Source organism: Dermacentor andersoni, chromosome 10 (genome assembly GCF_023375885.2).
Source record: "Dermacentor andersoni chromosome 10, qqDerAnde1_hic_scaffold, whole genome shotgun sequence".
NCBI classification, from domain to species: Eukaryota; Metazoa; Arthropoda; class Arachnida; order Ixodida; family Ixodidae; genus Dermacentor; species Dermacentor andersoni.
In genome coordinates, this window is record NC_092823.1 from 84,908,400 (window position 1) to 84,931,875 (window position 23,476).

The 23,476-nt window shown below is 45.8% G+C and overlaps 1 long non-coding RNA gene across 2 annotated transcripts in view; it reads right to left on the reverse strand.

Annotated features, from left to right (window-relative positions):
* LOC140213664 (uncharacterized) overlaps nt 1-23,058 on the reverse strand; it is a 31,817-nt gene extending 8,759 nt beyond the window's left edge. Inside the window, exons 1-2 of one of the 2 annotated variants that reach the window (XR_011890582.1) lie at nt 22,920-23,058; nt 15,309-15,416 (exon numbers count right to left, since the gene is read on the reverse strand). This is a non-coding gene — a long non-coding RNA (uncharacterized lncRNA). Of the gene's footprint in view, nt 1-15,308; nt 18,282-22,919 lie in introns of those variants that run through there. The other variant, XR_011890581.1, reaches the window with a different exon arrangement.
* Between the last annotated feature and the right edge of the window lie 418 nt (nt 23,059-23,476).

Sequence of the window (23,476 nt, forward strand, 5' to 3'; positions counted from 1 at the left end):
GAAAACACGAGTTACCGTCGTGTTGTCGTGCACGGCAAACGGACGCAAGCTCCCACCCTATGTCATCTTCAAGCGCAAGTCAGTGCCTAAAGGTGAGGAGCTGCCAAGAAATGTGGTCGTGAGGTGCCATGAGAAAGGCTGGATGAACGAGAATCTTGTGCTCGACTGGATAAAGTATGTCTGGTGTAGGCGGCCCAGCGCACTGTTGTCGTTCCCGTCCATCCTCGTGCTGGACGCATTTCGTTGCCATTTGGCCAACTCAGAGAAGAGGTTGCTGTGCGAACCTGGCAGTGAACTTGTTATCCCAGGTGGGATGACATCTCAGCTGCATCCTTTAGGTGTTTGTATGAACAAGCCGTTCAAGGACGCGGTCAAGCGGTGTTACGCAGACTGGATGTGCTCAGGTGAGCCTGCAGTGACGCTGACCAGGCAGCTGAAGCAGGTTTCACCAATCACGCTATGCAAGTGGATTGTGGACACATGGGCCTGCATACCAAAGGACCTTGTGAGTCGTGCATTCAAGAAGTGCGGCATCTCGAATGCACTCGATGGCAGAGAGGATGAGTACCTCTGGGAAGATATGTCCGACAAGGGACTATCCGAAGAGAGCGCAGCTGAGGAAGACAGTGATTGATGTGCGGAGTGCAATTTAAATAAATGCTTTCCTCGAGTTTTTCTAGCTCGTGTAATACGTGGATGAAACTATTTTTTTTTTCTATTTCGTTTCCCAAAAATTTCACCTCATACTACATGCAGGTTCGTATTATACGCAGGTTTTTACAGTATATCTTTTAGCTGGGCCCGCTCAATCAGGCGAAAGCCTCATTCCGCCGATTCCACTGCTCTCACACTATCAGCATGCTGGGTGTGTCCTCGTCGTCTTTTGTGACTGGGCCATTATGATACATAGTAGTGTGCTACAGGGCCACCCACTTCAAGCGAGGAAGCCGTGAACTGGACGAATGGTGAAGTGCAAATGCCGGTGGTGCGAAAAGCATGCGATGAGTTGAACTGGGCTGGTCGGGAAGGAATGTGACAGCAGAAGTGGCTAAAGCATCAGAGTCCATCAGAGGCTTGAGGCGGTCGACAGAGACCGTATCTTCCTGGCCATTAATGAGCAATAGAAAGCGTTTAGGTGCACACTTGAGTACTTTGAACGGACCATCATACGGGGACCGTAAGGGAGGACACACAGCGTTGCGGTGCACACAAATGTGCGCGCAGTTTTGAACACCAGGATTGACGTACACACGTAGAGAAGAATGCGATTTTTGGGGGCGAATGACAGTCCGCTGTTAAGAATGGCCATACGGGGTGGCAACGTGCCAGCTTTCAGCCCGCTGCACGTGTTCCAAGCCCACCAGTCGAAGCGCCCTTCCGAGAGCTGCGGTCGGCAGGCAGCCACGTGGCGCGCGATCAACTCCGGAAATTGGTACTTGGCCGCACCACCCGAGACGGAGCAGTTCTACGAAGCCCTCTGACGTCGGCACTGAAAGCTGGGCGGTACCGAGAACTGCGGATGACCGGCAGCCACGTGGCGCGCGATCAACTCAGGAAATTGGTACTTGGCCGCACCACCCGAGACGGAGCACGGTTCTACGAAGCCCTCGGTCGTCGACTCCGGAGCCTTTGTGTGTATGGGTTCGCACCTGTGTGTTTGCGTGTGTGTGGGCGGAAACGATAGTGTGGGGCGGCGGCAAGTGCTCCGTCCACGTCCGAACGATGACGTCGAACTATGACGTCAAGCGGAGAGCTTATAAGCAGCGTTTGCCGGCTGCTAGGGGGTACTCGGGTCGTGATCATTGTCGGGAGCTGACTGCTCTGTCATACTAGAAATGTACTAGTGAGCTGTGTGCTCGTAAACTGTTTGCTGTATGTTAGTTTTGCGGGCTCCATATGGGAGTCGCGCTAGTCTGCCAATGTATCTTGCTTAAACTGTTAATATGTAAATAAATCCTGTTCACCGAGTTCCTGTCTACGACCTTCATCTCCTTCAAATGGTGGCAGCGGCGAGATAGTCCGACGACTCCTACATCTGGTCGACAGCAGTAGGACCGTCCGACGAATCTGACAACTGAATGGCAGCGGAAGGATCCGACTACGGCTCCTAGATCGGCCTACGACTCGGAGACAGCAACGGCAGCTGACGGACGTTGGCACATGGTGACCGACCGGCATCCTGATCAAGTTGGAGGCAACTTGAGACTGACCACCTCTTGCAACTGACTGGATACGGCAGGGAAGGACTGGTGATATGGTGCTGCTTCAGTGGGTGAGCGTTTGGTTTTGGCTGTAAGATTTACCAGGCTTCAATTTCTCTGTGTTTTTGAATTTGATTCGCTGGGATCTGTTACTTGTATTTTGATTTGCGTGGGTATCGCAACAAGTATTGTGTGACAGCAGAGCCAAAGCTTAAAGCAGCGACCATGGTCCTAATGTGTTTGACGAGAGCTGACCTGTTGTGGTTGTGTGAGGAGATCGGGGTAAACGTAGATGAGAACTTGAAGGAATCAGAAATTCGTAAGACAATTCTCGAAAGTGAGAATGATTTGAAATTCATAGAACAAATGGGCAAACGAATTCTAAGCAAAAAGCGGGAACAGGAAGCAAATAGGCAAGAACTGGAAGACCTTAAGCAAGAACAGGAAAAAGCAAGGCAGAAACTGAAAAACATTACACAGGAAGAAGGCCTAACAGAAGTAACGAGGCAGTACATTGATGCATTGAACAATGACTTTCAAGGTTTTGAGCAGTTAATCGAGCGAAGTCAACAGCGGCTTGAGAAATCTGTAGGCTGGACGCAGCGAAAGTGGCAGGAAATAGACAGCAGATTTCAGTCGAAAGCCGAGAGAAGTAGTAGTACCCGTAAGATTAGCAGCACGTTCACAAGTGAACTCGAAGTGCTAGCAGCTAACGATGCCTTAGTGGCAACAGAGGCCGTTAAAGGCCAGAGTGAGAGCGACGAGGTGCTGTGCCAACAGAGGACTGTAGAGACAGCTAGGCCAGCTGCGAACAAATTGGCACAGTTACCGCGCGTGTGCGTCGCATCTCATGGTAGCGAGGTCGTTAGCGAGGTACAGAATACTACGAACTTGACAGACGCGAGCACCCATGTCAGGTCAGATCTGCGGGAAGAAGTAATGTGCCAGCTGGACGAGGCAGTTGAAAGTAGTTCTCGGGGTGGCGAGCTCCGTAGCTCACGAGAGAACGACTGCATTGTTCAGGGATCGGTGCGGCTCTCCGCCAGTCTAGATAGCCTAGATAGGGATGATTCAGTTGTTAATCATTCGGACTGTGCGCGTGAGACAGCGATCGAGACCGACGGACTGTGTGTCGATGCACAGCGTGAGCTGGGCAATGCAGTAGAGGGCAGTTCGCAAGAGTGCGAGTTGCATAACTCGAGTAAAGCCTGCTGCATTGTGCCAGAGTCGGTTGGGCTGTCCGCCAGTCAAGGCAAAGTGAGAGTAGATTTAAATGTAAATCACTCAGACTGTGCGGGTAAGAGACCTATCCGGGCCAACGAAATGTGTACCGGCCAGCACGAGGCACGAGAAGGCGACATGAAAGTGAGTGCGAAGAGAAAGCGCCGTAAAAAGAAGCGCGGTAAAGACCGAAAGACGGTAACTAATGTAGCGCCGCCAAAAATGGCGAGAGACCCAAGAGGGCAGGGCGCGAGGGAAAAGGTGCGGTCGTCACTGACGATGTTGACGCATCGAAAACGTTCGAGCCACCGGTCAAAGGGGGACCGAGAAGCTTGTTCTGCACGGACACGGACAAAGGGCACGGGGAAGTCAAATTCCTCGTCGTTCCGTCGTTCTCTTCGAAGCTCAGCGTGCAGTACAAAGAAGCGCAAGGTGGCAAGACGAGACCAGGTGGGGAGTAGCGACGCAGTCAGTCGAGGTCATGTTGAAAGCGGGGCGCGAGGACGCAAATTGGCAGGAGACCGTAACGTCTTGGGGGAGCTGATAGTGAGTCAGCCCTTTTGTTGTTCCTCCGTAGCCAGAGTAGCTTTTAAACCGCGGCCACCTCGGGTTCGGCTGAAAGTATGAGTCAGTCGGAAGTAATCGGGAACGGGAGGCCAAGAGCTTCCGTAGTAGTGTTGTTTTGTTTTATTTTTGAACATTTGCAAATTTTCGCGAATTCAGACTGGGATTTCTTTCAATGTGTAAGGTTTGAGCTTTGTTTGTGTTTTCGTTAGAGAAGCTCCGAGATTTGAAAGATGCGTTTTATGTAAACCTGTAGTCTCGCGAGATGTTCATTACTGAGTACATAGGCTTTCTTTTTTGTGTGTGTGTGAGTAACCTGTAGGTCAAGGTTATCGTTGAGAGGCCTATCGTAACGCGCGTGTGTGTTATTTAACCTTCTTTCTTTTTAGGTGTTTTTGATTTTTCTAAGGTTAAGCGCGTAGATTTTCAGTAAGTGCGTGATTTGCACTGAGAAGAGCTCTTAAGTCCAATAGCGCGTGTCGAAGGCAGCCGTATTCTGACTTCTCTAGTACGCGTGCGAAGAGCTAGTTATTAGAAGACACATTTGTTCGAAGGTTCCTCTGTGTTGCGCAAGTTACGCAAATTTGGTTGTTTATTTAAGGAACGTGTCCTGCGTGGACTAAAGGAACAAATGTGAGTCAGCGTGATGAAAACTTTGTATGATGCAAGCACGTGTTCGGAATAGGGACCCCAAACTTAGCGCGTTTGTGATGACGTACCTGTGGAGTTGGCCAGACGGTTCAGTGGCAGCAGTACATGAGATAAGTACGCCACTGTGATAGGGTAGGAACAGGCTGTTCGCGAAGTTATGCTGCTGAAGTTATGATTGAGTATTGGTGTTTGAAAGGCTTCGGTTTAATTCTGCGTAAACCTTTACTCTTGTGCAGCGCGACGGTCGGGTTTGGTCGAACTCAGGAGGAACGTGAACGCTCGCTTTGGCGGCACGAAATTTTGGGGCAAAATTTGGGATTCCCAGTTGAGTGACTTGCATGGAAATTGTGATAGGAGGCCTGGTGGGTTAGCAGCTAATTCCGGGCGTTTGAATGCTGAGCGGTATTGTGTTGCCGGGTCGACTCTTCTGTGCCAGTTGTTGTAAGATGGTTGAAGGCATTCCAAGTACGCAGGGGTTGCAGAGAGCAAAGCCATCGTCTTGCTTGCCAGCCATTCTCTTCCTGCCCAGCGGTTGCCTGCACTGGCCAGGCGAGATTTTCCGGGCCATGGAGGAGCTGTTAAGAATGGCCATACGGGGTCGCAACGTGCCAGCTTTCAGCCCGCTGCACGTGTTCCAAGCCCACCAGTCGAAGCGCGCTTCCGAGAGCTGCGGTTGGCAGGCAGCCACGTGGCGCGCGATCAACTCCGGAAATTGGTACTTGGCCGCACCACCCGAGACGGAGCAGTTCTACGAAGCCCTCTGACGTCGGCACTGAAAGCTGGGCGGTACCGAGAACTGCGGATGACCGGCAGCCACGTGGCGCGCGATCAACTCAGGAAATTGGTACTTGGCCGCACCACCCGAGACGGAGCACGGTTCTACGAAGCCCTCGGTCGTCGACTCCGGAGCCTTTGTGTGTATGGGTTCGCACCTGTGTGTTTGCGTGTGTGTGGGCGTAAATGATAGTGTGGGGCGGCGGCAAGTGCTCCGTCCATTCGTGCTCCGTCCACGTCCGAACGATGACGTCGAACTATGACGTCAAGCGGAGAGCTTATAAGCAGCGTTTGCCGGCTGCTAGGGGGTGCTCGGGTCGTGATCATTGTCGGGAGCTGACTGCTCTGTCATACTAGAAATGTACTAGTGAGCTGTGTGCTCGTAAACTGTTTGCTGTATGTTAGTTTTGCGGGCTCCATATGGGAGTCACGCTAGTCTGCCAATGTATCTTGCTTAAACTGTTAATATGTAAATAAATCCTGTTCACCGAGTTCCTGTCTACGACCTTCATCTCCTTCAAATGGTGGCAGCGGCGAGATAGTCCGATGACTCCTACATCTGGTCGACAGCGGTAGGACCGTCCGACGAATCTGACACCGCCTAATGCTGTGTAGACTGTAGATGTAGTCGGAAACGTCAGCAGGTATGGTGGGCGAGTGGTTGAAGAATTTGCCAGGGACTCGGAGTGATGCCAATTGTCACTTCGGCGGCGCTAGTGGGAGAGTCACTGCAAAGAGCGGTGTGGATGCCAAGCATAACAAAAAGAAGGCGCTCGATCCATGATGAAGGAAAAGTCGAAGCCATGAGTGAAGCCTTCACTGGCGGTGAAAATGTTCAATAATCCCATTGGATATTGGGTGATAAGAGGTAGTCTTGATGTGATTGACGCCGAGTAGCCAAGATAGATTGGCGAACAATGTTGAGTCGAACTGGCAACCATGGTCAATCGTAATGGTGGAAAGGACACAGCAGCGGCTAATCCAGAGTGTGATAAGTGCTCTAGCTATCGACTCTGCCATTATGTCCAGGAGGGGCATTGCTTCAGGCCATCAGGTGAACCTGTCAATGCAGGTTAACAGGTAGCGATAGTTCCTGCAGAGAGGAAGGGGGCCAACAATATCGACGTGCAGCTGGCTGAAGCGAATGTCCGGCGATGGGAATCTGCCAAGAGAAGTCGCAGTGTGGCGATGCACTGCAGACTGTTGTCTGTTGAGGCACACGCGTGACAAGCGACGAACATCTACTTGACACTGGGCCGCACCTAACGATAAGTGATGAGTCGCTGTGTTGTACGAATGCCAGGATGAGCCAAAGAATGGAGGCATCAAGACGGCCCAGCGCTTTGGGTGAGGCATGTAAGGGCGAGGACGTCCGGTTGACGTGTCAGAAACGAGGGGCACGTCGCAGTGAGGAAGCAAGATATCTCAAACACCAGAGAGGTACGGCTCGTACAAAGCAGCTGGAGCTCGGCGCCGACATTCTGGGGGGTAGCCATGGCCGTGAAGTCGATAAGCCGTGGGCTGTGATTCATTGCATGGATGGCGGCGCGAGAAAGTGCATTGGCAATGGCGTTGGATTTTCTGCTAATGTGAAAAATGGCGCTGGTGTATTCGGAAATGTAGGCGAGCTGTCTGATTTCGCAGTATGCGTAGGCGGTGCTGCTGGATGCTAGTGCGGAAGTCAGTGGTTTATGGTCACTGAGCTCCTCCAATGCAAGAAGTTGCCGTAATCAATGCCACTCCGCTTCAGTGGTGTGCTGGATGAGCGTCGCTTTAAGATGGTCATAGGGGTAGTCGACGGGTGGGGATTGTAGTACATCACGAACAATTGCAGCAGTGGTAGGTGAAAGCGCTCCAACAACGTGGTTAAACATGGTCAACTGTGAACTGAGGTAGTGGCGATGGAACAAGGATTTCATGGTAAGGAACCAAAGTTCCGAATCCGATGACAAGAACTTTGGGAGCTTCAGAGCGGAGACCCTCAGAATCAAGGGGTAGTGGCGTTGACTGCAAGACTTGATCGGGAGAATCCAAGGCCATGACTGACTGGAAAGAAGGCGGACTGCGAAGACAGCGGGGCTCAAGCTCCTTACGGCAGTAGGCCCAGCCAGAGCTGAGAGAGATGACGCAAATGTGGGAATAAAATTTGTGGGTGAAGAAAAACCAGACAGATGCTGGTGCCTGGTGTCCACAAATTATATTTTTTAGCCAAGCCCACTCAGTCAGGCCCAATTCCACCGATACCACTGCTCATGCACCGTCAGTGTGCTGGGTACTCAATGTCCTCATTGTCTTTTGTGATCGGACCATTTTGGCATGTAGTAGTGCACTACAAGCTAATCTCACGATGACCTGTCAACCTTACTACGATTATCACTGGAGCAATGTTGCGACATACCGCATTGCTACCACCAAAACGCATCATGTGTGAAGTGTGTACACAGCCAGGCTACTATCTCGCACATCCCTCGGGACACATGCCATCTAACGACGCTGCTGCGAAAATCCCCATGTGGTGCGTGTCAAATTATTTATTCAGACAAGATTGTCTGAATATATATGGTGTGGGTTCAATTCCACCCAGCACCAGAGAAATATTAAAAGATTTTTGGTCATTGAAGAGCGGAACATACCAACTGACACATGCCCAGTATCCCAAGTTGGCATCATAAAAGTTCCTTGAACAGAACTTTTATGATTTGTTATATCCCCTCATGATTTAAACTTTTATGATTTGTTGTTATGCCCCGTCTGAATAGCAGCTCAATACTCAACCCATTAGACCATGGACTACCGAGAGACCAAAGTTGGCAAGAAAAATGGTTAGCACACAGAAAACAAACAAATTGGAAAGTGTGCAAAGTAACCTAAGAACGCTAATCGCATTACAATCATGGTCGCAGAATGGAGAAAGAGGTCAAGAAAGTTGTCAACCAAGTACAGTGTACTGTATTTACTCGAATTTAACGCGCAAATTTTTTCAGATAAAATGGGTTCGAAATTGCATGTGCGTTACAATCGAGTACGACCCTAAATCCGTGTTACCATATTGCCATCGGCATTCTTAAAATGGCCACCTCGTGCACGCTTCTAGCCTAGCTGCCGTAGCTTCCTCCATGTGCATACCTCCATGTTGTAAGTGTAACCAGGCGCTGGTGCGTAGAGTTTCAAAATAAATATCCTAGAAGGAGATGTGGCGCTAGGGTCTATGGGGCCGCTCCTGAACATTGCCTCAATCTACATGGAAATGATGGGAAGTACAGGCTTCGGATTGACTTCGACCTTTATAGACTAGCGGCGTCTGCCTGCAGTGCAGTAAACGAAGCTATACTTAAATATCATCGCATAAAATCTAATTTTATTTCTGCAGTATCTTATACAATACACAACACATTATATAAACTTTGTATGACTTTGAGATTGAAGCACGGTTTACAACCAAGGCACACGAGGGTACGCATTCTTCTGCAATTCTGTCCCCGATATAGTGCCAAAGAATAATTATTTATTTATTTTTACAACATCATCATTTACAACATCAACATCATTTTTACAACTCATCAAGTACTTATGAAAATAAAAATCTTGTATTGTGAGAGCGTTGTGCCTTTGAGAGGAATGCTACAAGTGTCTGCTACGACCCCTGCTTGCTGTGAACGCAAGACTTTCCTCGCAGACGACAGACACTTGCAAGCTCTCTCGCTCTTTGGAAAGGCTGCGTCTGCTGTCACGATTGCTGAACGTCTTCAAATACCTTTAAGCACATCCGCTGCAGTGCTAGCTAGGATGCTTGTGGTCTCCTACAAGTATGCTTCATTATATGTTATACTGACGTACCGCTTCAGAAGTGTCCACCAGCAGCTGTTATGGCGTGGCTTTCCACTTGCCCATTTTGCAACAGCAGACTACAGCCAGGAAGGTGCAACCTTTCCTACAAGTAAGTTTGTGTTCTCAAAGTCCTAAAACACATTTCAATGAGCACATAAACGAGCAATGCATAACGAAGCTCTCAATAAAATTTGATTGTCAAGTCACGAAAAGTATGACTGTCTATGTCTTGTATCAGTAGTGCCTTCTTCTTGCTCTTCTGAAGTTTCATGAAGCCCGTAACGCTACAGTGCCAACCTAACACATTTAACAAACCAAGGTCAAAATGGTCAAAACACGTTCTTTCAACGTTTATGATGCCGTCACTTTCTCGCCAGGGCTTCGACACCACACTGCGACACAAACATCAGCCCAGCTGCTGGCCCAGCGCGCTGTCACCACTTCGAGCAACAGAACAAAGGCAGAGAGCTTTGCGTTGCACTGCCCCACTGCAGGTTATAGCAATTGCGCTTACAGTGAAACTTAAACTGCCAAAAAATACTTGTAGACTAGTTCGCCAGTCAACAGAATCCCAATCCGTACCCTGTACTTCCCACCCTTCCCATGACGGTTGAACGATCGCAGCGCCAGACTTCCCTGTAGTTATACTAATATGGAACTCTATGCGCTGGTGCAACCTAGTCTACCACCTGTCTTCCCGTTTTCTGCATTTATTCAATCAGCATGGAAGCGCCAACTGCGAAGACACACCGAGTCCACCATGATGCCGCATTTAAAAGGAAAGTTAGCATGTGCACGGAGGCGGGCGGAAATCGGGTTGCATCACAGGCGTTCGGAGTTTCCGAAACTTGCGTGCGGGACTGGTGCAAACAGAAGGAGAATATTTTCAGCAGCAAAGCAACAAGGAAGGGTTTCAGTGGACTGAAGCAGGGCTGTTTTGCCGAAATAGAAGAGCTGCTCGCGGAATACATGCAAGAGCAGCGAGTGGCCTGTGACGGCCGATCTGCTCAAAGTACGGGCGATGCAGTTAGCCCTACAGAAAGGGCTAATATAGAGTTACTTCAAGACGAGCAGGTGCTGGCTATCAAATTTTATGAAAAGGCTTTTCTTTTCGAAGGCTGACAGGGATGTGCCAAAAATTGCCCGAAGAATATGAAGAACGATTGCAGTTTTCAGCGGTACGTTTTGAAGTTGCACCATAGAAATGGCTACCACTTCTGACAGATCGGAAATGCCGATCAGACACCGCTCTACTTTGACATGCCTGCCACCACAACCATTGGAAAGAAGGAGGCGAAGCAAGTGCGCGTTTTGTCTTCCGACCACGAGAAAACTAGTCACCAGAACACTTTGTTGTACTGCGGATGGGCACAAGCTGCCCCCATATTTTATCTTCAGACGGAAGATGCTCCCAAAAGGAATCATGTTTCCGAGTGGTGTGATTGTGCATGCAAATAAAAAGGTTGGATGACCACGGGCTGGATCGCCAACTGTATTGATAACGTTTGGTGGAAGAGACCTGGCGGCAGTTTGGGTCTGCGTGGGAAGCATACCTCGTTGCAGGACTTTGCTGGATGGGTAAAAGATGCATGGTGCACGATCCCGTCTGCCATGGTCAACAAGGCCTCTAAAAAGTGCGGGATTTCGAATGCCATGGACAGCACCGAGGATGAAATGCTTTCATCTGTTCACAGCGATAAGGAGTTGTCTGGTAGCGACGATGAGTGATATCTATTGCCCCATGCGACTCGTGCTGGTGCAGTGAAAACCTTGGCGGCAGGGTACGCTGCTTCCATTTGTGTTTTTATTCATCGCAACTTTAGTGTACTGGGAATAAATCAGTTTTTTCCAAATGAGAGAAAATAGTATTTCTATATGAAAGCACGAGGTGTGCGGTATTGTACTCTTCTTTTTTTTTTGTCACGAAAAACAGTTGCGTGTTACAATTAAGGTTTTCATTTTTTTATTTTTCGGTCACAGAAAACAGGTGTGCATTACAATCGAGTAAATACGGTAATTTAAAGTGCAAATAGACAACCCAGTGTCAACAAAATGAAAGTGTGAAAAACAGACAGTAAATTAGATGCAAAGGATGGAAATAGAAAAGACCATGGGGATTAAAGACAATTAAAGCAATGAAGAAATCAGTAGTAAAAATCTGTACGACAAAATAACATAGCAGTGTCTTGCCATATTAAAACCCGGGCTGGCTGCATGAGGACAAAAACATACCAGGACATTCGCATCCGGAATAGGTATGTGCGTGCTGCAGCAAAAGTCTGGAAATGACTCGGCACATCGTAATGGAATGCAAAGGTATTCCCCAAGTAAGACCTGTAGGGAGTGTCCACCTTAAAGAAACTGTGGGATTTAAAGTGCATGGAAGCATTAACTGGTCAGCAGGCGAGATAAGCGAGAGACGTTTAGAGAACTAGTGGAAAAAAACGCAGCAATGAGATTCACAGAGCTGGAGTCGTTACAGGCACAGGTAACTGCATGTTATGGAGGTAGAAACTTTAATGAAGAGAGAAAATGCCAAAGGCACATAAGCATAAGTTTAAGAAAACTGTTGGCTGATATGATGCATTAAGTAGATATTCATGCGCTTCAGCAAGCACAAACGAGGCAAACAAACCTTTTTAACACCATGACATGCCTGATTCTCATAGCAACTAAAATATAATCTGCACCAATTTACTAGCTGGTTCTTACCGCTGCTTTCTTAATGCTACACCCATAGCTTTTCACTACACTTCTCCTTAGCATCTTCTGTAATAGGTTACGTCACAGGGTTCGTACAGGTCTCAGATACGAAAAGTCAAGGATATTTGAGGACTTTCAAGGCCTTGTCAAAGCTTTCTCATGGGTGAAAAGTGGCATCCCATGTAGCAATTTTTTACCACAATGTTTCCAAAACATAACAGTTAAACATGGATATAATGAAGTCAGCAAAATCAGCACTTTGTTACCGTTACCGCCACCGCATATAATCCGCACCCCCAATAACAACAGCATGGAAAGAAAAAGAAATGTATCACTTATAATCCATGAAAATAACTGCATACAACACTGCTCAAATCTTTGCAAGAACGGTCTCCATTTGTGGATGCACGACCCGTCTACATCGTATCTTCAGCCAGCGGCTCTGTTGCCCCATTCTTCCGCAATGCTGACAAAGCTGGATTGACACGCCGGATGTTATCGCAGACGAATCAGTCACAATATCTAACGTGAATCGGCTCACTTCGCAGCTAGCACTTTCACGGCAGTGGATCACAGCACAAACAGAGAAGCCCTCAGATCGGCAACGATGACGGAGCAAACGTGAGCGAGACCAAAATCCTAATGGTGACTTGGCTCACTGCTGTATCATGAAGCACTTCGCGCAGACTGAGGGAGCGCCGCGGGAATGGGTAATGTACAATTCCTTTTCTTCGTTTTTTCTTCATTATCATCATAGGTGTTACAATGCATACGCAAAAGACTTGTTTGCCGGCACCGCACGTGCTATTCGCTAACTACTGAACGCAAAAGGGCAACCCGTAAAGCGGAGGAGTAAGAGCAACCGTGAAAGAGGGGTGAAGGGAGCTTCTTCAACACACAGGAGTGGGGAGGAGGTGGGGTTCCCTAGGAGATAACGAAACCTTGAATGGCGGACAACCTTACCCTGAGGTATGGCTTCAACACATGCCGTCGCAGCGTGCGCCATGCTGCCGTAAAGCCACCCTTCTTGGCAAAATTCTCATATAATACGCACCCCCACTTTATTGTTCAATTTCTTGTAATATTGGTGTGGCTTATATGCACAAAAATAGCGTACATCGAAATTTATTTTTATATTCGACCTTTCATACATTATCGCACAATCGAAAAAAAAATTTGAATGACTAAAAATATAATTTTGTTGAACTTGAGAGTCAATGACGAAAGATAGTTTCATACTGGGTCGATGACATCGACTGTACGAAACGAAGCCTGTGAAGATTTCGCACCCGTTCCACCGTCACAACTAATGGCGTCGCCTGCAGTGGACTGATCAGCCATCTTAGCTCACAAAGGCTTTCCTCCCACCGCAAATCACCTCCAAGATAAAGTGCAAGGGCATTGTGAACAATTAAATAAGCAAGCCCCCTCCCCCGCCTCTGTAGCACGGATCCGACGAGGCAAAATTGAGCCCCATCGCTGGCCTCGTAGGCCTTTCTCCCGTCTCCCTTCCACTCCACCGAAACAAGAGTTTCACAGTGCCGACAAAGAAGGGGTGGAAGGGAGAAAGGAGAGAGGTGCAAGAGGGTGTGACTGCGACGAAAGCGTGCCTTGCAGGGCATGCAGATCAAAGGTGTGTGGCAAAGGCGTGCGGCCCACAGGCAGGTGTGAGTGCTGATATATTTTCTTTTTATTTTACTGTGCCATTGTGTTTAAAAATGGAAGTTCGAAGAGTCCATGCTGATCTGCCATAGAAAGCAGGTCACAAAATTGATCTTAGACCGCATTACTCGTGAAATTCAAGGGTTTTCAAGGGAAATAAAGAATTCCAGTACTTTCAAAGGTCCCGGAAAACATATTTTCAATTTGAAGGATTTTTCAAGAGTTTCAAGGACCATTGCGCACCCTGTGTCATTGCTTACACACATTGCTCAACACATAGTAACTTTTGATAGTCGGAGTTTGATACCTCAAAACGCCAATTTAAGCAAGGGAAATTCGATGCTAATTCCATAGCAGCATTTGTGACACACTCAAGCAAAGCTCACTGTAGATAACCTAATAAACATATTACTAGTTAATTACTATAGTAACGAATACATTAATAAAAGGTTACAAATTATTTGAGTAAGACATACTGTAGTAATTAATTTTTACATGAAATACAATTTCACTGTTGTGTGTTAAATGGTGTTCTTACTCTGCGGGGTTATACTAAAAGCAACATTAAAAGATGCAGCATCAAAAAATTAAAATGCGGCTCAGCTCCCCATGAGAACCACGTTTACAATCAATAACAAGACCAAAAAAACAACAGTGAGGCCAAAACCTCTGGAGTGCTGACGTGATATTTGCGACTTTATGCTTTTTTTTTGGTTAAATGAAGGTATAGGACCTCTAAACCCCAAAGAAAATACTGGCCTACCTGAGAGCACGCTAAATAATTAAATTTCTACGGTGTCGTGACATCATAGTGCAGAAGGTTGGTCATGTAAGAGATTGAGAGATTTTTGACGATCGCTCTAGCTCGCTCAGTCATCTCCTATGCTGCTACACCGGCCCTCACAACAAGTAGCAGCACAGGAGCGAGTGCCAATACATTGCAAGGTCCTGCTCCCACTTGACTACATCCTGTGTCATGACGTCAGGACACAGTAACTTCCTAGAAACTCAATTGAAACTGGCTGTAGAAAAGATATTATATTGAAGCACTGTCATCATAGAGCTCCCGATTCAAGCACTACCAATCATGTGGTTCCCCAACGTGCTCAACAAGCTTCGTCTGCACTGGAGGAAGAAGTTACATTGCACAGCAGACCCGAAGAAGAGCAGATTGAAGAACTGCGTGTGGAATAGAGAATGCCCGACTACCCATAATCCTGTCTCTATGATCCCTCATCCATCTTGTAAATATACCCATCTCATCCGTAACAATATTGATCTAGGGTGCTCTGAGCATGAGGTCTGCCAGTATTTTTTCAAGGAGTTAAGAGGTCTAGGACCTTTAATGCAAGAAAATAAATTGTGAAAAATATTGTGTCGGTACTCCTTTAACAAATTTTACTTTGGCTGGCACTGCGTCTATTAAATACCATGATCTTCTCTAAGAAGATATGATTCCGTTAGATCCCAACTATCATCAAATCCAACTTGCACCTAAAATGCCTACATTTTCCAACCAATTTATTATTCTATTAGCCTATTATTTGCTGTGCTGTATTCTCATGAAGAAAATCAAACCAATCTAATTAGTTTGAAAATGCCTATTTGTGTGCTTCCCATGACAGCATTCTTTTCCCAACATTTTACAATTTCCTTTTAGGTTTGACAAGTTGTGAAATACATCATGTTGATAAGCTTGCCTACCTGTTTCCGAGGGCCTTGCAGCTCCGGCAATGTTGACAGCCACAGACAAACCTTCTTCTTCCCGATCAGCAAATGGTGAGCATGCTTGCCCTCGTTCCAGGCCCAATCCTTAAAATTTTTGAAAAAGAAAAGAGAACAGACTAGTGTATCGCAAAATGGTCTGAACTTGAGCTTGTTGCTATCGCTTCACGATGGGAAAATGAGAATGCGAGTAAAGCACGAGAGAGAATGCTAAAAATTTGTATTTAAAACATATAGGGGTGTGTTCTTGAGACCAAATCGAATGTGAATTGAATAGTGCCTGAAGCAAATCGAATATTGAATACCTTGAATAGTTCTTGAATAATGAAATCGATTAATACAAAACGACATTCGCATCCTGGTATTCATAATGCCAGGAAGTTTTCATCGTCACAATGCATGTCGAATTGTTCATTAGAAGCACAAATAAAGCATTGGGCATAAATAAGCAGTTTGTCCATGTACACAGTCTCCTCAGACAGTGCCAATTCCCAGAGTAATGCCGGTAAAGTTTGTGGTTTCCTGAACAATGTAGCCTGCTCCAATACAAGAGTTCTCATGCTGTATGACTACATTATGCCCGTAGAAAGAAAAATTATCGAACTTGTGCCCCAATTTTATACTTCCTTTCACACGGTTGACACATTGCAATATTTAGAAACTATTCGAAAAAACTTTCACATGTACCTAAAGATAGTGACTAATCAATTTGAACACCAAATCGCATAGGACACTAAGATTCAATGCTATTTTAAAGTTTCCAATATTCACACGCCCCCGAAAACATGCACACTAAATTGGCCACTCGTTGCACAAAATATGAGTGCAAACCTATGTTCTACCAGATGCGTATTGTGCGCAAGTATCATTACGTGTGCGCTCGTGAGATCTTTGAGACATTCACTGTGCATTGCAAGGGGCCCTCCTTTGTCAGCATGCTCTCAGTTACCTCAAGTGACAAAGGGATGGGCAATGTCCACGACTGAGCAATTGGACACTCCCGATTCCTTTTTCCTCCAAGAACACACACGCGGTTTCGGGTTGGTTCTTTAGTGCGCTCACTTGTTTATGCAGCATATATACATATATATACGCACACATGCACGTACACACACACACACACACACACACACACACACACTGCGGTTACAAAATAAACACACTTGTTGGTGGTGACCACATGGTCCTGTCCTCTTTTATCCTGTTTCTCACGCTGTTCTTCATCATAAGAGCGCTATTCATAAACAACTGTGATGGTACGCTCCTCCCTAGTCTGCCGAATCCAATCATATAGAGCGTCTTCGAAGTTGGCACAACCTATCAATTTTTTATAGGTTTGCAAAATCACAAAATTAGAAAACAATAAACAAAAAAGAAGGAAACCAATACAAATAGTACAGATTAAAGCAAAATTACAAAGATATGTTTAGTGATCACAAACAAACACACACAAGAACTTCCAGAACAGCAATAACACTTCGTCCTCTGTCAAAGTTTCTATGGGCTACATAACCCTAAAAGCTCACATGGCTGGAAAATAAGTTTGTCAATCAAAGTAGCACAGGCAGAACTGGTGAATCCACTACATCCTTCACAAACACTTCAGCAAACACTTCACAAACACTTCACAAACACTTCACAAACTTCAACCGTTCGGTTGGGCTCATTGGTCTGACAACATATTTTCAAAAAAGAGCAATAAAATATTCCTCTCCAGTCCTCTAGCGGTCTCCTGTCTTTTACACAGTTGTGCTTAAGGGTTGCTTCTAATAACATAAGTAGCAGTAGAATGTGTGCTAAACTTCTATAATCCACACACATTTTACTGCCACCATTATAATGAAATACAGTTAAATGTCGATATAACGAACTTAAGTATAACGAAATTCCTAATATCACGACGTATTTACCTTTTCGTAACCTCTTGTCCATAGAACACCATGTAATTAGAACCTCAATGTAAAGAAGTGTGTTTGTATGTATTTCAATATAACGAAATTTCGCTTCCACAGGAAAGGAATGCCAAGACAATAAATAGAAACTTCCGAGGACACAGATGGTCAAATGAATTACAAGCAGCTGCTTGCAAACGCACATCTCAAATCGCGCGCAGCACGACAAGCGCGACCACCAAGTAAAGCTGCATCATGTCCCGGAGAAAGTCCAAGTGCGATAACATCCTATCACACCCCACGCGCTTTACGTGGAAGTGAAAGTGTGGGAAGGTGAGAAAGAAAGATGGTGGCTTCCCGCACGAGTGCTGCCTTCCCGCGCTAGCAAAGGGAAAGAGGGGCAGGTGAGCGATTTCACGGTAACTCGATCAAACACGTGTAAGGGGCAGGGGCAGATAGGGGGGGGGGGCTAAGTTAGCACGGATGATTTCTGGCGCACGTCTCAGCCGTGGCTGCATACGGCTGTTAGTGCGGCTGAGCGCATACGCAGCCGCACAACCTGCTTTTTATAGGTAATCTAGCGCGTGTGCAAAGAGTGGTTGAGCGGAGACTGCGTGCCATCATGTAAACTGACTTCCCGCTTGTTTAGTATTGAAGGTTACGTAATCTCAAGTTTCGGTAACCCGTTTGAGTGAGAGGCAAACGAAGCATTCGCTCCCCGCTGCGGACACTTTTCAAGATAGCGTCGTCCCAGTGCGGGCGACGCTATCAGTTCGCGGGGGCGGTGTGCACGCGAAAGCGTCGCTGGCTTCGCTTAATTCGTACCACCTATGTGAACATATCGTCAATGTGGAATGAAGCAGTATCACTTGTCGTCGACTCCCACATTCATCAAAACTGTTTTCTCATTCAAATTTGCTTTTTTTCGATTGCCAAATAATTCGAAAAATTCTGCAGTGCCTTTCCATGCAAGAAAATGTATCTGCTACTGTACTGACTTGCATAAAAGGTAGAACTTAAATAGAACAAAATTTCGATATAATGAAGCAAATTGACGATTTTACCTACTTCGCTACATCAAGTTTTAACTGTACCAGCTAGTGGCAATGTTTTGTGGAGGATACTCAACCAAAATAGCTCATTTCATTCTGCAGCCATGTACTCTTATCGGTTGTAGGGTTGGCACATTTACAAAGAAAAACAAATATGTCGAGGGGGGCTGCACGTTTTTTGTTAAAAGTATGGTATGCAAAAATACAAACAAAATGAACGCAAAACAAACATGCAACACACCGCATACAAACTTTGCATGATCGAAATTTTTGGAAAGGTTTCGTATAAAATGTGGTAAGCTTTTAAAATTTCCATGCTGTTGGAAATAATTTCTCTGTAAAGCATGTCAATAGTCTACAAACAATGCAGCAAAACATACAAATCTCGATGACATAACGCATGATGCCACACTCTCACCAATATGCACATAAACACTTAGTGCACGTATCCTAGCTGTCAGATATGAAGGTACAGATATTTAAAAAAAAAAGAAACTAAAGGATGGATGGTTTTTGTCTTGCTTCTTTGTATAACACGATGGCGACATGTTTGAGAAATTAGAAATAAATTCACTTGGGAAAATAGAGTAGCCTACTACATGACTGAATGCCCAGCAGTACTTTGGTGATGCAACTTGCAATGTGCCGATTTAAGCAGAAGCCGAGCAACGGCAAATGACGTGCCGGTGTGAGGTTCGAACAGGCAGCTATCACCGAAACGAAGACCTGTCCGGAGGTAACCAGACAGGCCTGTCACCAGACCGGTCACATTAGTAGTAAGAGCAGTTTTGTTGTAATAAAAGAGAAACAGGATGTAGGAAATTACGGACTACAAGCATCCTAACTCTCTCGCACCTCAGTGGAGATCGGAAATTTACCGCAGCTGCGAGAAAGATGCACCCATGAAGAGAAAATATAGAAGAGAAGAATGTTACAATATAATAGACATAGAGAAAACATAAAAAAACTGAGAAAGGAAGGAATACGTTAATAGAAAGTACATGATACACAGTGACACAAGTTACATTGTAAAGCATTGCTTCGCTCACTCTTCAGGTTTTCCTCCTCCGGTTCCGATTAGCCCAAGTCGGAGTCGCACACTACACACCATACTCTAAGTGGCAAGCTTGTTTACAACACACCAAAGGAACAAAACAACAGATCATCCACCAAAAAATAAAAATTTGTGAGCACTCGAAAGCTGTGAAACCCCACATAATAATGACCACAATCTTCCTCTTGCCTGGAAGTTACACCTGCAACCATGGAAAAAGAGAAATCTGATTTCAGAACTCGGAAAAAAATATGATTTTCTAAAGCACTATCGCAGTAACAAAGGCACTAAAGATAAAGACTAAGAACAAACAAGATAGAGATTTGCTCTGCCTAAAGTGCCATGTTTACAGAGAACTGAACTTTCATCAGAAAAATGGCATAAACCTAGGAAAGGATTGGTGGCACCACTGAAAATATTGAACTAAACACAACCTTATGTGTACAGTTTGTAATTAGATAATAGCATTGAATACCTGATAGGTTACAGCTTGGCCATTGTTTACTACCCCCAAAGAAGAATTCATCGATTATGCCACCCTCTCTCAATGAATCTCTTCACTTAAACTTTGCAATAGTGCACAACAGAGAATGGCCTCCAAGGCTGCTGGCACAGCTACATCAGATGTTCAAAATATGGCAGCCATGAAGTAATTTCGAGTGTCTCAAATCTCTTCTAGTGACTGCAGTCTGCAGAAGCATGGCCTACGAGATTCGTTTACAATGCGCTGAGCAAGCTGCCATTGGAGAGTGCAGTGTGGATGACATCCAGTATTCAATGAGCATGATTTAAAGCATAACGATTATGCAACGTCATTCAGCAAAAATTATCCTGTAAACAAAGTATTTAGTATAAATGAAGTGCTACAATGCTTCCAGACGAGTAATAGCATAGTGAACTGATCCGAAACTTCTTTATAGTGCTCAATAAATAAACATTCCTATGATGACTGATATGCAAAACTGCCTTGTGGTACAGGAGAAAATTTTACAGGCAAAACAATGTCAAAGACAAGAAAACATGCAAAAGTCAATGTACATAATTGTGAAAAAGTGAAAATGCACTTGCGATGATGCAGGTTACAAACATTGCAACAAAGCAAACAAAAGCAGCACCTGTTGCAGAAACAGCTACGATGGGTGGCACAAATAAGATTGAGAATTGAAGTAGGTTTGACATATCCATTAATGCAGCTAATGTCACAACCAACACAAAGAAACGCTGCACAGGACATAAAGATGCATTACTCTTTTACTGAAAGGAAAATAAGATTCAAGTTTTTACTCTAGATATATCGAACTATGAGTAGCATTAACACATATCGTAAAAAACCGTTTTATCGCAAGAGTCAAAAATACAGATTTAAGAATCTAAGAGTACCAGTACAACAACTAAAACTCTAACCAGCTTCTTTTTCTTTACTTTTTTTCTCGAACAGCAAAAGAACAGCATAAAGTGGTCGTGTTCCATGGCCGAGATCGCATACAGAAGATTGTTGAGGTAACAGCAATGCCTAGTGACGACTATGAGTGCACGAGTTCGCCTTCAGTGCCTTCATTTACAAAGGAATTTGATTTTCAAGAGCGTAGTTGGTGGTAGCTTTAGTTTGTTGATAGTTTTGCGATAGCTAAGGCCCAGCATAAGTTTTTGTGGATTGTGTCAATGTTGATGAAGCACATCTGTAGTTGCTGAACAACTAATGCATACTCAACAGCAAGCAAGTCCAATCTGCAAATGTACATCATGATGGGGCACGTAGCAAGCAACATAAATTTCTTGAGCAACATGCCAACAGTAGCCTAAAATTAAGACAATCTAGGAGATACTGAGGCCAATATAGAAGTGAGCTTTTCCTGTGCGGTCCTTTAACGGCATGCAGCAAATGGCGTCGCTGATGTGGGCTCAGGAACAGCAACCCCTGACCTCACCAAACATTACATAATTTAAGCAATGAGTGCACACTAGTACAGTAGACTTCCGTTAACTTGACTCCAGTATTGCTGACCGCAACTGAAGGTCCCGGCCAGTGCCCGTGCATTTCTATGGGCCCAAAATTTCGTTACTTAAATGCAAAAGCTAGCCTTCGCCTTGACCAGTTAGCACGCATGTGCCTGGCCCCTACGGTAACATTGATAGCGACCCCTTTAGTGGCAGCGTCTGTCTCGACCCAGCTTAGGGGACAGTAAATGTGTTGAATAGACATCATCTTACGTCGAAAACACCTATTTTAGGCCTACCCTAGGAATATTTTCAATCAATAACCATAGCTCACAATGTCTGATGATGATATTTACATCATTAAAACGCACGCAATTTTTATTTTCGAGAAAATCGGACCGAAAATTGCCTGAACGGTGCAACCGGACACGCTACGAAAACCGCCTTCGCGGAGTTGGTATGCTTTGCCGCACAACAGAAATGTATTGCGGCATATCCGATTTTGAAAAACCATGCAGGGAAGCTGAGTTTAGGAAACCGGTTGCCATTGTCAAACGTTTTTTGCAAGAAAATCGGGCGCATTACATTTCTGCTTTGTTTAGGAGCAATAATGTCATTTCTAGTTTGCTACTTTGCACACATAGAAAATATGCAATCATTTGAATCGGGGGCGTGTTAGAATCGGGCGTATACTGGCAAATGAATCAGTGGTGTGTTCTACCATACTTTCAAAATCTTGTTTAAGTCGAGTTGCCGGATAATTTGGCCCACTTCGTCGGTCCCATCAGGAGCGAATTAACGGAAGTTCTTTGAAGTAAATTGATTTTTTACATGCCTAGTGCATTGGGCCCTGAAACATGACGATATTGTACAAACGTACGAGTCGTTAAGGTAGGTCCTTCAGATCATTAACTGAAGCATCTAAGTGCTTCACATAAAGCCAGTAGTTTATTATAGTTTCTAAAATGTACATCGCTACTGATCGCGGCATGCCACTCGATTGACTCCTCAGCCAGCCCTTTTCCAGCGTTTTTACAATTCATAGACCAGCCGTGGCGTCTGCCATTTGCGCACACCTGGGCGTGGCTGTCTTGGGGGCCATGGAGTGGTGCGCCTGGTTCCTTACAATACCTCTAGCAATATTAAGAGGCCACGTTTCTACCACAAAGCCTGCTTTTGTACATAGCGTTTGCAGCCAGCGCTTCGTGGCAAACATTACAGTTACATACGCTCATGTTGCCGGAAAGCATGAGAAGCCGTCAGGGATCTTCGAATGCTATTATGTTCCACTCTTGAAGGAGAACCTCAAGCATCCTCCAAATTTTTTTTCTTGCTCCATGGAAACATTTTGGATTTCGATAGTTATATCCAACAATCCGTTATATATTTATGCTCGTTAACCAAGGCTTCACTATACTGCCTATCATTCCCAATGTAGCTGAAGGATTGGAGTGCCTGATTTCACTTTAGTAAAGTTAGTAGGAGATTTAGTGGACTGTATTTGCAGCAATCGTGAAGGAAAAAGTTGTGGAGAGGCCCTCTCCCCCTTAACACATGCAGTATTCTGCCATCAACAACACGTCTATGGCATCCTACTGGCGCTGTTGTCCAGGGGGCTCTGTGCCTGTGTCCACCACTGTGTGGGTCATGGTACCAGCGCATGTGCACCTTGGCGCTGCTGTGCTGAGCAAAGACGGCTGGGCAGTGCGGGCACGAGTAGGGCCACTCGCCAGTGTGTGACCGCATGTGACGCACCACGTCCGAGCTGAGCGCGAACCCACGGTTGCACACGTGGCATCAAAAGGGGCGCTCGCCCGTGTGCGACCGCATGTGGCCCACCAAATGCGCACTCTGCGCGAATGCACAGTTGCAGACGTGGCACCGATGGGATCGCTCGCCCGTGTGTACTCGCTCGTGCACTGCCAGACGGAACTTCTGCCACGTCGCATACGGGCAGAAGTGACACTGGTGCTGAACAGTGATCCCTGCTGGCGCCGGCCGAGGCCTCTCCTCTGGAAGCAGCGAGAGGCCGGCTACGAGCAGGAATGCAAATGTCTAGTCAATAATCAAAGGGGGCACCGAAGATAAAAGATTGTTGGATCCTATGCATAGGTGGCTATCAGTGTTAAGTGAAGCTTCCGGTGATGTTTGCACATATAGTAGAGTAAATGTTATGCAAGCGTCATGCTAATGACCAAAATGCCTGCATAA